The sequence below is a fragment of the Protopterus annectens genome, chromosome 16.part0 (genome assembly GCF_019279795.1).
Source record: "Protopterus annectens isolate FY-2018-M chromosome 16.part0, PAN1.0, whole genome shotgun sequence".
NCBI lineage: Eukaryota > Metazoa > Chordata > Ceratodontiformes > Protopteridae > Protopterus > Protopterus annectens.
In genome coordinates this window covers 258161986-258180471 of record NC_056750.1, presented here as the reverse complement: position 1 = coordinate 258180471, position 18486 = coordinate 258161986, and the positions used below count along the sequence as shown (strand labels likewise).

General features: G+C 37.3%; 1 long non-coding RNA gene across 1 annotated transcript in view; it reads left to right on the top strand.

Annotated features, from left to right (window-relative positions):
* The window catches only part of LOC122790295, a 136228-nt gene that overhangs the window by 5371 nt on the left and 112371 nt on the right, over nt 1-18486 (top strand). The gene's annotated exons all lie outside the window — the stretch shown is intronic.

Here is an 18486-nt window from a genome sequence, read left to right as displayed (position 1 = left end):
ATAATTACAGAAAAGGTAGAAGTGTTCCAAGCTGTTAAAATTTGATTAATCTGCTAAAGTAAAATGAACCCTTCTCTTGACTAAACTCCACACACAACTCTTCTTCTTCTTCTTTCGGCTTTTCCTGGTTAGGGGTCACCACAGCGGATCACCTGTCTGCTCATGATTGGCAGTGGAGTTTTACAGTGTCGAGTTGCCAGCCCGGCGCCCAAACTTCCACAGAAGGCACACACATGCACACACTCACACCTAGGGCCAATTTAGAATGTCCAAACCACCTACTGCATGTCTTTGGGATGTGGGAGCAGAACTAATGAATACAAATAATTAAATACACTAAAACATTTCCTAATATACACAGAAAGTTTAAAAATGGCCAACAGAAACAAGGCAGAAATGTGACAGAATTCCTGTGCTCCATGAAAGAAAACTAATCCACCTTTAAAAAGTAATTAAAAAATGCACAGGAAACAAAGAAATAAAAAATCAGTCTTCTATAGAAACGTGTTACTCTGTGAAGACAAGAAGTAAATCGATATATGTTGATTGACAACACTTTCATCGAGTGCTGAGTGATTGAACACAAACAATCAAAACAACTTGCTGTTGTGGAAATGATAAAATTAAGAAACATCATTCTGACATTATAAGGAAAGCAGATGACATTTTATTTCTCTAATGACCAACAAAATTTGTATGTACAACAATTCTTTTACCACCCTTTAAAATTCAGTTCATTAGACTTTTTTATAAAAAAGAAGTGTCAGGTTGCCAGTTTGAAATAACACTTAGCTAGGAGTCTTAACCTTTGATGTTTTTATTGCTACTTGTAATGGCTTGGGCTTATGTTAAGTTTTTTTGATTATTACAAAGATGTCACTTAATTTGAATTAGATATTTATATTTTTTCTAAGAAATGATTGCATTTGTATTTATTTTGCATCAGATGTTTTGATCTAATAGTCGTAGGTCTTGGAACTTGTAGTATTGTAAATAAAAGCCTTCTGGCCTTTCTGTTATTTGAAGCAGAGACAGACACGCACTACAGCTGTCATAAAGAATTCTGAAGTTACAAAACTGTAAACAGTAATGAGCGCATGATGAAATCTTTGATAAACTAGTTCCAATTACTTTAAGCAAATGATGGGATATGAAACACATTCCCAATATAGGGGGGACCCCCACTTTTTAAACTTAGATATACCTGCTATGATGTACAACAGTGGAGAAAAAATAAAACTTCACTGTTGGTGAAAGTTATTTTGCCCATTTATGTTCGATCACTCAGCACTCAATAAAAGTGCTGTCAGTTGAATGACCGGCACTCAAATTGAATCCACCATTCTGAATGACAACGAAGAAACCTGTTAAGAAAAAAAATCATGTTATTGTTAGAAATATAATAGTTATATTTAAATTAAAAAAAAAATACTGCAACTTCCTAGCAAAAACTTCTTTCATAGAAGTAAAGCAAGTTTAGAGTATAAGTCAATATAAAATATTCCCATCATAACAAAAAAAGTGAAGAAGCTGACTTTAAATTATGCCTCATAAAGCTGCCACAAATTCTCCATTTTGTTACCTGAAGCTGTAATGGCCCAGAAGATTTGCCACACATACCTGCACAGCAACCAAGCACCAAAAACACAGAAACTAATATTAGTTATTGCTGCTGCAGGCCTCAGACTCAGAAGTCATCTTTCCTTATCTAAACTCTGTAGTCAGACAGATTCATGTGCCCACCAATGGCATCTGCAAAATACTGTTAAAAAACTACCTAAAAGTAACAAATTTGAAAAAAAATTTCTCCCAGGAAAAACACACACCAACGAACCAAATGAAAAAAAAAATCCAACAATCACAAAAAATTGAAAAAAAAAAACAGCATCTAAAGATTTAAAAATACAAACGATAATAAATATCCAACTCAAAAATAGTAGCATAAAACTTTTATTTCAAATACCATATGGTATCCCAATGGCATGAGATCTATTCTTGAAAAGATAGCAATGCATCTCTGTACCCTTACATTAAAAATAAAAAAGAATTCTAGAAACCACTAAGTGGATACAAGAAATCTGACCAAGTACTTCAGATCACTACATGATATAGTACATTCAGGGGAAAAAGCTATGTTTTATTACTGCTTCACATTATTAGATTAACAAGTTAGTCAAAAATATAAAGTAAAGCTGCAATAACACATAAAAAATGCAAAAATCCCCCAAATAAATGGAATAAATGAGCGTGAGGTACTACTATTTTTGATTTCAGGTACTGTAGAGCTAAGAAAATTGTGACATGACTTGCTCCACCAGTCATCACAAGTTATTCCCTGCTAATTATGATTACAGAAAACCTAACAATCTATATGGAGATCTAGACTGTGATATATGCAATATTTTAAACTTGAAGATTAGAGAATACAATTTGTGACTATTGGTGAGCTAATGAGCCCCAAAACTGAGTTATGTAACTGTACAGTAAGAGATATTTTTTAAATATTTTTTTTTGTCTTTTGCCCACTGATCATCAAGTCCACATCATGGCTGTGCCTATGTGTTCCCCATTACTGCTGTGAGAGCCACTCGTGGGTGTAGCAGTCATCCAAGCTGCAAGGAGGGATCTTCTGTTTCCTGGAACTAACTCTTGCTCTGGTTGGTGGTTTACATATTTGCAGATATCAGGAACTGCTACTCCATCCTTTTGAGAGTGCATTAAGGTTACCATGTTGACATAGAATAGCAGAGCCAAGTGTGTCCCAAGACCATATAGTGCATTCCATGCATCTGTCTGGCCTGTAGGTACAAGCTCTGCAGTGGGATGGATGGCTTCACACTCACTGACACGAGTCAGTAATCAATCTCAGTTCATCTGGATTGTAGTCAGATATTTACTCCTCTGCACCATGGAGCCAATCTTATGGTAACAGATTTTTCACATGAGCAAGACCCTCACCTCTCCTGTTTATTCATTTTTTAGCATTTTGTTCAGTTTGAATTGTTGCTTCCCATTTAATTAGAATATGGTAATTACGTTGTTTGCTTAAGGTGTCTGTTGATTAGGGCTTTGGGTAATTTCTATACATTATTAAGAATGGGTTGTCTCGTGTGGTATTCTGTTGTAGTTATGAGGTGATTTTAATTAAGATGTCAGTTAAGCTTTTGATATTATTTTAGTAGTGTATATAAGGTTGTGATAGGATTTGTTAGTTGTTTGATTTAGCCAAGTTTATGTACTTTAATTCTACTTAATTTAATAATCTGGGATTGTGTCCATTTTGTGCCTGTAATGCTATTTTCTGAATGGAAGTTTGTCTCTTTTACTAGGCAAAATTACTTTCAAAATATAAGGTCAGGATTATGTTTTAAGGGGTCAAGTTTAGGTGGAATATATTTTTTTTTATTTTGATTTTTTATATAAAATGCCCCAGTTAGGAGCACTATCTACTTAAGTGACTTTGCTCAGATTCAAACCCTAATTATTGAGAAGCAAGAGCATTAAACCTTCACAGCAACTGCCAGGTATCCTTTAATTTCTTTCTTTTTTATTTTTGTAAATTACTGAGGATTACTGTCTGTTAATGTTAGTCACAGAGTTTCATAATTGTGTTTCAGTGTTAGTGGTGCAACAGATAGCTTACTTGCTTTTGGTGCAGATGGCTGTGGGTTGTCTTCCAACACCAGGTAGATTTAAAAAATGCTGTGTGTCAGGAGACAATGTAACACTGGCAATTTATTCTTCAAGGGCAGTAGACACTGAATTTGTAGATGAAGCACTGAAATGTTGTTTGCCAGCAGCAACCTCTTCATTGGTTGCAGTTATATTTAATAAGGAATTATTCAGATGGCTTTTACTTCTGCAGAGATTGGACATATTTATGAATATTGGTTGATTATAATAATAGCAGTATGAGACACCTGTTATGGTTGAAATGTTCTGAAATGGGTATTTTTGTCATTACTGGTTCATAAGTGTTGTTTCACTGCTTACTGGAAAAATGTTAAAAACAGCAAATTTTACATATACTCTAACAGCTGGTGCTGTTTTAAACAAGGACTACAATTTAATACAAACAGGAAGGTGAATTAAAGAACACATGCATTTATGCATGGTCCTAAAAATATGTGCAGGGCCATGGTACAGCTCCAAAGTACACACAATCTGTCATTGGCCAGATGGATTTGCTATGAGTGTGGGTGGCAATGCATTTTCACTGAATGTGAGTTTCAAGGGCAGAGATGTGTACTGTTTGTTCATGCTAAGTCTGTTTTCATTGTGAGATTGTATTGCTTTGTTTGTCAAATGGCTATCAGTATTTGTGCTATATAATTTGAAATAAAAGTTTTAAATTAAATCCAAATATCTGTAATGATTGTAAAAGTAAAGAACAAAATAATATACACACTGATTGTTTACAGTAACTAGGGAGAGAATGGCTGTGGGGAGGGGATAATCCATTACCCTGCATAGGGCCCCATTTGACCATAATCCTGCTCTGTTTTTTGTTACTAAAAATAATACATTTTGTTGAAAAGTCATATAAAGAATTATTTGCCACAAAATATCTTGTGTTTTTTTTTGTCCTTATAGTTTATAGCCTTTATATTTAACCATAACTTTAAAAATGTGGGCAATATAGTATAAATGTTATTACTTTCCTAATCTTAAAATAGCATTTTATGTGCTTATCATTTTTGTTCACTAAACCTTTCATGTCATCATTTGACCAAAACTGGATATCCTCTGCTGGTGATTGATGTTTACGCCATGGTTGCAACCTGCATGACTAATAGGCTAGTCCTTTCATGTTTGTGCTGCTGTTGCAGTTCCAGAATGTATTCACAGGACATAGAATGCCAAGTGAGTCTGGAGAGCCATGGCCATGCAACGTGTTGTCCACTCTGCAAAGCACAACATCAAGGATAACACACTAACCAATGAAGGCATGCTTCATTTCTACATTCCAGCTTGGTGTTACTGTGCAATCATGGGGTGGGGGGCTTTCCCATGCATTCTCTTTACTGGCTGTTCATGCAGTAGCACACAGTGGCATTACCCTCTTAGGTAATCATCCATGTTAGCATGGCAGTGCTGTATTGTGCTGCAAACCATTGTCAGATTGACAACATTGTGAAGTATCTGTCAAATTCTTTGCTTAGGAATTCTAAACAAAGCCAAAAATAAAAGGGGGGCAAAAGCCCAAAAGCAGGCACAATTGTTTAAATATTATTCTAATTCACTCAGCAAGTAAATAGAATGACAGATTTTGCATAAACATGCATTTTCTGAATAATAGGAATATGAGACTGTAATGCTTGCATCATTGACTGAATGTAATGTTCAGTGATTTACCAGAAAAATAAAAGTTTTATGACAGAAAAAGCAAAACTGTGAGGTAAAATAAGAGACATTCTGTGACATCAGGGACATTTAAGAGATATGTATTATGATGGAATTCTGCAAATTTAGAGAAATTGTTAGATTTTCAGCCATTTGACTATGTAAGTCATCACCCTATGCCATGTGAACCTCTCATTCATATTCTCTTTCTGTTGCATTCATTTCTGTTTGCCACCTTTTTAGATGCCTGAAGTATGCCATTTTATTGAAATGTGAGATTTTGTGGGACAAATTATACCTCCAGCTAGCGCAAAAGACTTATTTTCCACATTTTTATCATTAAAATCCTGTGTTACAGAGTTACAGTAATGTCTGTTGTTTTGTATTTATTTTCATTTGTATAATAAATTTGCTAATAGGGCAGTGCACTGACTCCAAGAGGATCCATTTCTGTTGCAGTATGGAGACATACTTGCTCACAAGAATAAGAATACACAATAAAATGTAGGTAACCCATAAAGATGATCTGAAGCTATTAGATATCCTGTTTACTGAACAGGTAAAGTATCAGCACCTACAGAGCATTGACACAAAGGTGAGTAAGTAAGTCAGTAAATAAATCAATATATTCATAAGATGACAAAGTACATCCATGCATTCATACATACATCAATACATAAATTAATAAATTAACGCCAGAGACAGCAACCCCCAGCACAGAGTGCACTTTGTGCCACAAACTGACATCAGTTTGACAAAGTACGTAGAATTTATTGGGTAAGTGATGTTGTTGTTGTCTTTCGGCTTTTCCCAGTTAGGGGTCGCCACAGCGGAACTCCGGTCTGCTAATGACTGGCAGTAGATTTTCACGAACGCCGAGGTGCCAGCTCAACGTTCAACCTTCAATGAAGGCACGCCCATTTACGCATGTCTTTCGAACACCCACCCAACTGCGGGGAGGACATGCAGTCTCCACACAGAAGGCACTCCCTGCACTCCAGCCGAGAATCGAACGGGAGAACCTCTTGCTGTGAGGCAACAACGCTACCGCTGCACCACCGCGGAAGTTATTAGGTAAGTGATAAAGTACATAAACTCACTGGTGGATATCATATTCAGTGACTTATGACATTGAGTTTCAGTGATGTAAAACAGACAAAAAGAGACAGAACCTGCATGGAACCAAACTGATTACATTGTGTCTGAATGGCTATGACATTAGCCACTATCCCAACAAGCAGCAAGGTTAAACATGTTGTAACTATCTTTCTTAAAGTACTGCTGTGTATGCCCTATGCTTTAATTATTGTAGGTGGCTTAAAACACGAGCTTGCTGCTTGCTTTTGTAGGCATTCTAGAAGTTTGTTCCTGAAACCTTTGTCTGAATGGAAGTTCCTAATATTATTTAAAAGATACTCCCACAGTTCAGGGTCTAGAAACAAAAATGCATATTCTGTGGTTTTTAAGCTACGTTTGTCTTTGCAGAACTGTGACATTATGTCTATATGAGTGCAGTCGATAATAATTAGTATTAATTATCAGTCTGGATAAGAGTACGGGTATAAGTTTTGTGAATTAGTGTAAGTACAGTACATGGAGTTCTGCCTGCTATTGTACTGGAGGCTGAGTTGTACAACTGAGAGTGAGATGTTTTGGGGGAAGAAGAATGTAGAAGCAAACCATATAAAATAATACTTGCCGACCAGTGAGATGTTTTAATATGATAAGCATAGACAAGGAGAGGCAATGCACATTGTAATCATGGCTGCAAAATGCTTTCCAATTTGCAGTACTAACTTCAGGGGTGAGGTATTTGTAGATCTTGTGACAGCTGTTTAGGGCTGTGTTTATTTTTGGTTTGATGTTATTGCTATGAACTGACACTGTTATGGAGGAAACAAAAGTTAGACGAAGGTATTCAAATGAGGATATATATATATTTATTTATTTATTTTATTTTAAATTTCTTGGCTGAGAAAGTCTGATGAGGACAGTACCTATTTTCAGTGGAGGCCCAGGGAGAAATGATCCAGACGCACGTCTAACCCCTATCTACTTATTGTTATATTTATCATTGTGGAGACTTGCAATATTTCACCAAAGTGGTTTGCTGTTGCACTTATAGATGTATGTGATTTTACTCCAACAAACTGCCATCATGCTGACATTTTATTTGTGTCCATCAATAATCTGGCTTCATCTTTGGTTCCATGTATTTTTCAATTCCTGTTAAAAAATAATCTTCCTAAATGGTCCAAGCTGAACTCCAAACATGTGATGGTATATAAATAATTTCTCAGTTTTATCTTTAGCACTTCCTCCACATGGAATGACATTCACATCCTGGTGAATGGCCTTACCTTTTTGTTTTATTTTTCATTTATTGACCAGAATAGTTTGACTGGGCAAAAAGCTCTTTTCAGCAGAGGCCCTGGAAGAAAACCTCCACATAAAAATATTTTTAAATAAATAATGTAGTAGGCACTAAGTCAAATTTTACAATAACAATGAACTGCACAAGGACATGTTATACAGAAATTATAACTCCTGTGCAGAAATGTAAGCTGTATAGGCATTGTAAAATAGAAGTAGAAAATATCTTAAGATTACAGGAGAGTATAAATTCTTCACATTTATTTATATTGTTTATAAGACATTTGTGCTCAGCAGTTAGTACTGAGAAATAGCAAGAGTTCGTGAGGTGAGATCTTCACACATCTGAACATGTGTAATCTTCTTGAAAAATTTTCTGACACAGAGCTTGACTGTAGCTGCATTCCCACTATGTGGTGTCTTTTGGAAGCTTGCCTCAAACCTTCTATTTCTCTGGATAGTCTTTACTCCTCTGGACAGACAAATATACAGACAGATATTGCAGAGCATCTGTTTTTTGTCAAAATATAATTCCTGTTTTCCTTCGCTTCTCATCTTCCAATATCAATAGAGAAGTTCTGACTGTCACTGTTGGTGGGTCTAAACAACTTTGTATCACCTAAGTTAATAATCCCCTAAAAAAGAACCTCCCATTTATGGACAAGTACAAGCATGCATACCAAAAGGTACAAATCTAAACTGATTGGGCTAAGTTGATCTCTCAAAAGAGTATTATCTAAATCAAAACTTAAGCCATGCTAGCTGTGCAAGAAATGTAAAGAATGCAAAAAGCCTGGAGTCTGTACACTGAGTGGTGTCAGTTCCTTTTAAATTGTATGTTTACTGGAAATATGTACTATTTTTAGAGGAATCAGAGGGGAAAAGTTCAAATGAATGAAAAAATAAAACATTTTATTACAAGTAGAAAGTTATTAAAAAAGAAATGTGCCTACAAATATACAAAGAGATCTATCAGTTGTAATGTGATAATACTCAGAGTACCACTACAATATGAGATTCTGCACAATGAACACATAGTAGCTATGTGAAAATGTGTAGTAATTTCTGTAGAAGTTCTTTAAGCCATGTGTTTAGGTGAAGATGCCACAATGTTGTTAAAATAGTACAATATAGGAGAAGTAATTTTCTCTTTATGAAAAAGAGGGGTCTAGGACTGTTTAAGGAATACACGTTTCAACGAAATGTAAACACTTGCTCTCACTTTTGCGAAAGTGCTTTTTCACCGAAAATGCACTTTTGCGAAACAGAAATAAAAAAATTAAAAGCATCGCAAAAGGGCTGTTGCTGCAATCGCGGCACAGTGGGGATAAGGGAATATTCCCCTTTCCTCACTGTAGTGAGATCCCGGAGTGAGAATATAAAAGTAGGAGGTTACAGGGGGGCTTGCCCCTGCATAAACGTGATTACTGTTGTTTTTTTTTTAAGTTTGTGATTTTTTTTTATTTTGTTTTGCGAAAGTGCATTTTCGGTGAAAAAGCACTTTCACAAAAGTGAGTGCGAGCGTTTACGTTTTGTTTAAATGTGTATTCAGTAAACCGTCCTAGATCCAAAAAAGAGGATGCATAAATGATTTGGCAGAATTAAAACTGGATGTCAAGTTAGGAAACAATGAGAGATGGCAGGGATTAAAAAGCAGGAAATTGAGAAGAAAATGAAAGGAGACCCGTATTTAGAGATAACAGCGGATGTGATAATGTCTGCAATGTCTTACCAGTGTATTGTAGATATGCCATGTTTATGCATCAGTATCACCCTTCCCCTTATTAGAACAACGTTTACAACCTTAGTTCTCTTAATACTTTTGCCTTCTTTACAGACTTAGGTAGCTTTGACTCTGACTGGTTGTTCACTCCCATGATGTATGCATTGCTCTCTAAATTTTCAAGTTTCCCTTCTTTCTTTCCATCTTCATATGGACCCCATCCTCACATACCACTCTTCAAAACCAAAACACTTGATGCCTTACTGGAGACTTCCTTCCATTTGTGAAAAACAACTGCTGAAGAAGTACAAGTTACTAGCCCGAGCATCATTTGCTGATTTCTAGCTTTTCTGTGTTAAGAAAAGCAACTGAAAGAAACCATCACACAAGCAAAACACAAATACACTAAACAGATACTACTGTAGTCCTTAGCTGATCACAAATCTTTTTTTATTATTTTATTTGAATCGGGTAAGTGCATTAGACCAGAGGGCTCTGTATTAAGTGTAGTATTTTTATACTACAACTTGACAACTGAATGTAATCTTACCACTAGGAATACCCAACCAAATATAAATCACATTAGAACATTAAAAGTAGTAGACGTAGCCGACAGCAAGAGAAAACTAACACTACAATAGTAGAAGATGACACAAGACCAAACCCAAATGAAAGGAAAAGAAAATGTAACAGGAGTAATAAAAAAGGGATGGGGATGAAGTCTAGCATGACTGCCTTATCATATACTTTAGACAGGTTATGAGCATCACTACAGCTTTTGTCCTACTCACAAATACTATTAGGAGCCATGAGTAACAGCTTCCTTACTGCTATCACCTTTAATGATCTTTTATGAAACACTTTGATCTAGAAAGCCATAAGCTACTTCTCTCTAATGATACCAAGGAAGGTATAACTGATACTCCCCCCTCTAACTGGTTCTATAATTACCTCCAAAACTAAATAATCCATGATAACTATAGCTCTGTCATATCTGAAACTTCCTAAGTTCCTTAGTAATGTAACATACGGTAAAATAACACAGCATAACATATCTGCATGACATGACGTGATAAGCTAACATACCAAATAACATAACAACACCGACAGATGGAGAATGCAATGTTTAGCTAGCCTGAAAGATGAAGCTGGCCCAACATAGTTGCTCCTCCATTTTCCCTCTTCTCACATTGGGTGTCTCCTCCCCTTTCCCTCTTCTCACATTGGGTGTCTCCTCCCCTTTCCCTCTTCTCACATTGGCTGTCCCAAGCTGGTTTAAATGTCTCCTACAGCTGTCTCTCATTTCATCAGCGTACAACTCATTCCATGTAGAAGTATTTGTTAATGCCTCAAATGAACCATAATGCCTTAGTTTGATTTTCTTGCCTTCTGTTACACACCCTGCCCTTAATGTTTTGTCTAATCTATTAATGCTTTTTTGTGCTTATATCACACTGTTCTACACTGAAAAAGCCCTATTCTGAAATGCCCAAGATGAATGTGGTGTTGGGGAACTGGAACTGTGAGATTTTACGTTACTATTTATAGAAATGAAGAAGTAAAATAGACTATGTTAAAATAATTCCAGAAAGCAATATTTGCCACTGTAGTACTTTGCTGTCTGAAGCTTTGACATTCTGTTTCACAGTTTATCAGACAGAACAGATGTTGTTAACAGCATAGCACTTTTTTGTGGTAATAACTACTGGTCTGAATTACCAAAGCTCCACATTTTTGAATAGAGCTATGTCATGGAGGTGGGAATACATCGTAGAGTTGCAACACTTTGCATTGCCCTTTATAACACCGAAGAAGTAGCATACATTAGAAATACTCATCCTCATGTCACCCTAGCTTATAACCTAGCAGACAGAGAGAAAATGATACTCTTGTATGAGTCAGGGATGTATGAGGTCAGAAATCTCCACTCCCATGAACTCTTCATGACTTACAGTATATGTCAAAGCATCTATAAGAGAGGAAGCACCATTTACAGGTCACCAATTCAACAAAACAATGTCTCTTATGATCCTGCAATTTGTAGACAAAGCTGTCTGATGAGGGAAGCATTCAGATAAGTAGTGTATATTACCTGAAGGGGGCCCAATTGCTGGTATGAAGTTGTGCAATTGTTTAAATAAGTGGGGAGGAAAGATGGGGTGCATCTATATGAAGACTAAATTTATAACCAAAAAATCTGTCTGTATCTCTGAATCAGTCTCAGCAGTCTCAAATGTAATAGTTCTCTTACCACATGTAGTACTTGCAGAAAGGAAATATTGGATGGTTTTATGTATGTGGTTATTTAAAAGTTGCTGACAAGGAAATACAACTTGAACATCTAATTCAGTTTCTGATGCAATCTGGGGAAATGGTTTGTCTTTTTTTTGTATTATTTATTTTATTTTGTTTACTGGTACTATCCATCTGGGAAGAGCCCACTACAGTGGAGGCCCAGGGAGAATATATGACAGATTGCATAAAAAAGCAGGATAGAAAAGGCACATGATAGTGGGCATTCTCAATAAATGCATTTGAGATGGTATACACTTAGTAAATTAATTAAATACAAGAACAGACAAGGGAAATTATCTCTTTATGTGGTATATAATGTTATGAGAAGTAAATATTATTGATCACTGGCTAATGTAAAGACAACATACAATTTGGGAGATACAAGTAGTGACTGTTTCAGGATTGACAGTTTCCAGACCAATAGTCTATTTCTATGATCAATGATCATCAATATTCTTATTAGAACTATTCAAAACCCAGTAGGCCTTTGGATGAGTGCCAGCAATCATATGCAACATTTACAAGCCTTAGACATATACAATATAGGTGAAGTGAATATGTAAGGTAGATAAAACAAAATGGAGGATGTTATGAGAAATCATTCATCTTAGATGCAGTCTGGAGACAATGGGCTCACAAAAGTAGTGTGTGAGAGAAACTAGATGCTAGATGTGCAGATGAGAGAAAAAAATGAAAAGTAACAGGATGAATTTATTATATACAGCTAGTATTTAATAAAGAAATTTAGGCAGCACTTGAGCATGGAGCAGAGGCAGCAGAAAATCATTCAGACTAGATCATTTGTGGTGGAGCATCTAAGATTTAAAGGTTCCAAATCGGGCCTAGGTGTGAGTGTGTGCGTGCATGTGTGTGCCTTCTGTGGAAGGTTGGGCGCCGGGCTGGCAAATCGAAACTGTAAAAACTCCACTGCCAATCATGAGTGGACAGGTGATCCGCTGTGGTGACCCCTAACCGGGAAAAGCCGAAAGAAGAAGAAGAAAATGAACCTGATGAAAGGTATAGAAGGCATTTAATATAACCAAAATCTATTAAACAATTTTAAAGACTTGCTGGCAAAATATCTTAATGAGCAGTCCATCTTTGAAATTAGTTGACTTTTAAACAGACAGTACCAGTGTACTTGGTAAAGTTAGTAAAACAGAAAACGCATTGATATTTTTGGCCTTATAAGTTAAGAAATGACAGCATGATGGCATGGGATAAAGACTGTTGTCGCACAGCTCTGGTGTCAAGTATTTGATCCTGACCACTGCTCACTGTCTGTGTGGAATTGTACATGTTCCCCTCATGTTTGTGCATGCCTCTCTGAGTAGCCCAGTTTCCTCCCAACCCCCATTGTGATTTAGATCATGGCTAAAAAAGTCTATGGACCAGCACACTTACCCAGTTATCACAAGATATATAAATTAAAAAAATAAATAAATAGATGACTACTTCAGAAACATCCAGTTAATCTGAGCCAGTTCAATTAATTTCAGTATATACACATTATCTGTCATACTAGTTACAGATGCTAAAGATACTTACACCATTAAAACATTTTTATTGTGAAATATATACTATGAAACATATGCTGCTCTTTCTGTGATACCTTATTAGTATTTTCTGGATTGAGACCACCTTATTTATTACTCAAGGAAATGCAAGATGCTGCTTTCAATAAAACTTGTTTTTTATTTACAGTTTTATCCATTTTATTTTCTAATTGGCAAGTAAATTCATTTGCTTGTCTTGTAGGCTGTAATGTTGCTTACTGAAAGCTGTCGTTATTAATTAATGTTAACACTGCAAAGCTTGTCACACTGATACCAGTCAAGCCTCAGAAATTAGCTCTTTGAACTAAATTATTCCATTCCCTTCTGCTTCTTATTTTAGCCTATTTAGGACTCTCAACAAATGCCACTGAGTCAGTAATTTGATTCAGATTTATATTTAAACAAGTGTAGAGCTTAAGAAAAAAAGAATAAGTTATGAATACATATGATAGCAGACTATTACATGAATACAGCCTTTGACAGCAGATTATTACGATGAAAGTCATCCTATTATACAAAAAATCAGGGCAGCAATTTTTCATGAACAGATATGAGAGTGTTTGTTTTTAAAAAGACACACACACACACACACACACACACACACACACATCACATAAGAGAAAAGAAATGCAACCTTACATGTGAATTACCATAAATAAACATTGTTTGCTGGATTACTTTGGGTAGACTAAATCTTAATTTTTATTAATTTTTTGAAACTTGCTTTCATTTTTTAAATCTTACTCAAAGTCTCTGACAGGTATAAAGTGAGAACCAGCAGCCATAGACAAGATATCCATCCATGGAAAGCACACAGACACATACACATGCAGACACAGAAACGTGCACGCACACACACACACACACACACACACACACACACACACACACACACACACACACACACACACACACACACACACACACACACGTGTGTGTGGATGCATGTTTGTGTGCACACATATACACACACATGCATGCGTACCTGTAAACACACAGGCACATATGCTGCCTGCACACACATGCGTGCGAGCACACACAGTTTAGAGGATCGTCAGCTTACTTATTTACATACCTTTGGGATGCGGGAGGAAAATGGAAATCTCAGAGAAACTCCATGTAGACATTTAATTCTCAGTTTTGTATTGTTGAAGCACTCCCTATTGTATACTATTTACTTGCTGAATAACAAGGTATTGTTCTCCCGTTTTGTAATGTGTGAAGTGATTTTTAATATTTTGTAATAATGCACATGTTTATTAGTATAAGTTCCTGCCTCTTGAGAAATTTTTCACTCATAAGTGCACTTTAAATGATAAAAGCACTTTCTTTGAAGAAAGCTAATTAACATAGCAAAATAATCTGTTTTATTTGTGATGTTATGACAGGCACAGTGTAGCTAGTAGCAATGCACTTCATCCCTTAATGAAATAAATAGTCTTATATGCTTCTACTTGTTGCCACAGTCTTTTTGCATTCTCTGTTACTGACATTATTATTGAAAATGTTATATTTATCTTAGTATCATGCTTAATACTACTGTACAGAAATTGTGTAATAATAGTAGCACCATTCTGATCTCAGACGCATCCAGTACGAAGTTCCATATATTCTGAATAAGAAATGAGTTAAGTAACTGTGCCAGGGCACATATAAGTGGATTCTACTGAGAAATGTTTAAGACGTTTTGTAAAAGCTGATAATGTAGGCAGTGTTTTACTTCACTAGAAAGTGAAGGCCAGATTTGACAGTCATGAATGGCGAATGTTCTAGGCGTTCTCCATTCATGACTGTGAGATCTGGACTGCACTTCCTAGTGAAATAAAACACTGCCTACATTATTGTGAATTCTGCTCCAGAATTTGCACCTCTGTACTTTTTATAGCTGTATACACCTGCTTAAAGTTGCATTTCAGTAGTCTGGTGGTTTAATGTGTGGGATGATTGCAGTAGTGGCAGTATTGTGAATTCTGCTCCAGAATTTGTGCTTCAGTACTTTTATAGCTGCATATACTTGCTTAAAGTTGCATTCCACTGCCTCTCTATTTACCTTGCTACTGTTCTTCCCCCTGTTTTATGCATCTGCCCCTGCTCCCCCTGAGACATTAAGCTAAAAGTTTCTAAAATTCTAGTGATGGGACAACAGTTCCAGTTTGAATTTTTTTTCCCAATCCTCTCATCCTTCTGTTGTTGTGGTTTTAAAAGGCTGTGTATCTGGCTTCCTTTCCTTATGATAATCTGACTTCCAAAGTCCCTCTCTCCCATCTTTCATTGCTACTGTCTGTTGTGTAACCTATTTAAGTACTTTCCCACCCCATTGATTTCCATATATCCATAATACTAAGTGCCCACCCAACAAATCAGCATTGCACTTGAGCAAATCTCCCTTACTGCAAATTGTCTCCTGCTCATTTTTGCAGAGCTTCCATCTGTTTAGCATCCTTGCCACACACTGGGGAGTCCTGAGTTAACCCTGTTCCATCACTGGCAGGTAAGAGATTTATTTTATTGTTTTGCACTTCAGTTAACGTGTTAGAGTGCTACTCCTTAATTTTTTGCTTTATTTGTTGATTTTGCCAATAAAACATTCTAAAAGTCCCTAATACTTAAAATTGCCTTGCCAAGGTAGTTTGTTTAAGTTGTTTTGTTATAACATTACACTCACAAGCAAACGTTCTTGGTTGTGTTACACCAAGAGATTAGCAGTGCCCTGTTGCTAAAAAAATATGACAGTCTTTCCCTTACTTAAACAATCCCAACCAACAAGCCTAAATGATTACTGGCCAATTGCTCTTACATCAACAGTAATGAAGTGTTTTGAGCGGTTGATCAAAAAACATTTCTCTTCAAGCCTACCTCCAACATTGGATACATTACAGTTTGCTTATAGATCTAACTGTTGCACGGCTGATGCAATAGATATAGCACTAGATGTATCCCTGGCACATCTAGAGAACAAGAATTACTATGTCAGAATGACTGTCATCCCTCAGAATCTGATATCAAAGCTGACCTAGCTGGGCATCAACTCCCCCCTATGTAACTGGACACTGGAATTTCTCATCAACAGACCCCAAAAGGTATGTGTGGGAAATAACAGTTCAATCAGTATTACAGTGAGCACGAGTGTCCCTCAGGGCTGCATCCTGAGTCCTCTGCTGTTCACCTTGTTGACGCATGACTGTATGGCCAAGCATAAATCTAACAAAATCGTCAAATTCGTGGATGATACCACTGTCGTAGGTCTTGTCAGAAATGGTGAGGAAACAGCCTACAGGGTTCATAGGTTCATAGGTTCATAGGTAGATACTAGGCTATCTGCCCTGGGGCATTTATAAGCCTAGCCAGAGTGTATTTGGCTTCCGCCTCCCTATTAGATTAGCCTACTGTGCCTCTGTAAAGTAGGTCACAGAATTTACCCTTTTAAGATTACTTTACTGTGCCTCTGTCTAGCAGGGACACAGGAGAGATCCCAGGGGTGAATTTGTGATTTCCCATCCACGCGTCCAAATTTCGCTTGAAGAGGGTCAGCAAGGGGCTATGTCTAACATGAATTGGGATTCTATTCCAGAGTGAGGGGAGCCTCTGGGAAATGAATCTGTCCCTCCAGCATGTCCTATTTATTTTTGTGCTGAGGTTTAGGTCCCTGGAGCTTTTAGCTCTAAGGGACTTGGATTTTTTGAGGTGGAGCATGTCCATTAATTCTGGGTTTGACATGGCTTTGTACATCAGGCATAGATCGCCTCTGAGTAGGCGGTAAGCAACTGAGTAGAGCTGGAGTTTCTTTAGTCGAGCTGCATAGGACATCTGTTTGTAGCCCATGATCCTCTTGGTGAGGTACTTTTGGGGTCTCTCCAGTTGCTGCAGGTGTCGAGTGAGGTACATCCCAAAAGGGGCATTGTATTCAATTATGGGCCTGATGAGTGACGAGTAGAGGGGCACAATGACCTCTCTTGATCTAGATGTGAACCCTTTCGTGATAAGGTGGGCTATATAGAAGGTCTTTCTAACCACTTTGGGAACGTGATTATCAAAGGAGAGATTACTATCTACGTTGGTCCCCAAACCTCTAATTACTTCTTCCGTACTTAATGGATTACCACCTATGTGGTAATTTGTGGGCACCTTGTTTTTCTCAAAAGGGATGACTATGCACTTTTTAGCATTTAGCTTGAGGCCATGGTTCTGGCACCAAGCATCCATCTCTGTGAGACCCTTTTGGAGGATGCTTGTGTCAGCTGGAGATTCGATTATGGCCCCCGTTTGCAGTCATCTGCGAACTTTGTCAGCCATAATCCCCCCCGTGTTAGCCTGAACTTCAGAGAAGTATATACCGAACAAGAGAGGTCCCAGAACTGAGCCCTGTGGGACGCCACTTGTAACTGGTTTGGATTCGAACATGGCACCTGCGATTCTGACCATGTGGGTTCTATCTCTGAGCCAGTTTGCAACCCATCTTGTGATATAGGGGTTGATATTTAAGCTGGTAAGCTTATTTATGATGCCTGAGTGGGGTATTGTGTCAAAGGCTTTTGCGAGGTCCAGGTAGGCTGTGTGGACTACCTTGCCCTCATCTATGGCTTTGGTAACTATTTCAAAGAAATATTAAGAGGCAATATCTGCCCTTAACAAAGCCAAATTGGGTAGGGTCCAGTGTCTGGAGGCTCCCAATGTCTTTGCTTATGAGTTCCATGATAATATGCTCCATAGCTTTACAGACCAGACTAGTCAGGCTTATGGGGTGATAGTTTCCGGGGTCCATTGTGGCACCACCTTTGTGGAGTGGGACCACTGTAGCTGTACGCCATTCTTTGGGTACATATCCTGTAGTAAGGCTAAGTTTGAACAGTGACTTAATGTGAGGGTTCAGTTCTTCTTGAAGCTCATGTAAGACACAGCCTGGGACACCGTCCAGTCCCATAGATGCTGTGTTTTTTGCTTTGGAGAGGGCAGCTTTCACCTGTGCATCTGTGATGTCAGGGAGGTTACATTCAGTTGGGATAGGCATTTGCTCCTTTGGGGGGAAGAAGTTTGTGCTGAATCTGTCTGCCAGAATGTTGGCTATGTCTGTAGGTTCGGTATATTTTGTACCATTATGCAACAATTCAGAGCATATCTGGGAGTTTCCACCCATGTTTCTGACATAACTAAAGAAGGCCTTGTGATTATTTTTAGTGTCTAGGGCAATTTTTCTTT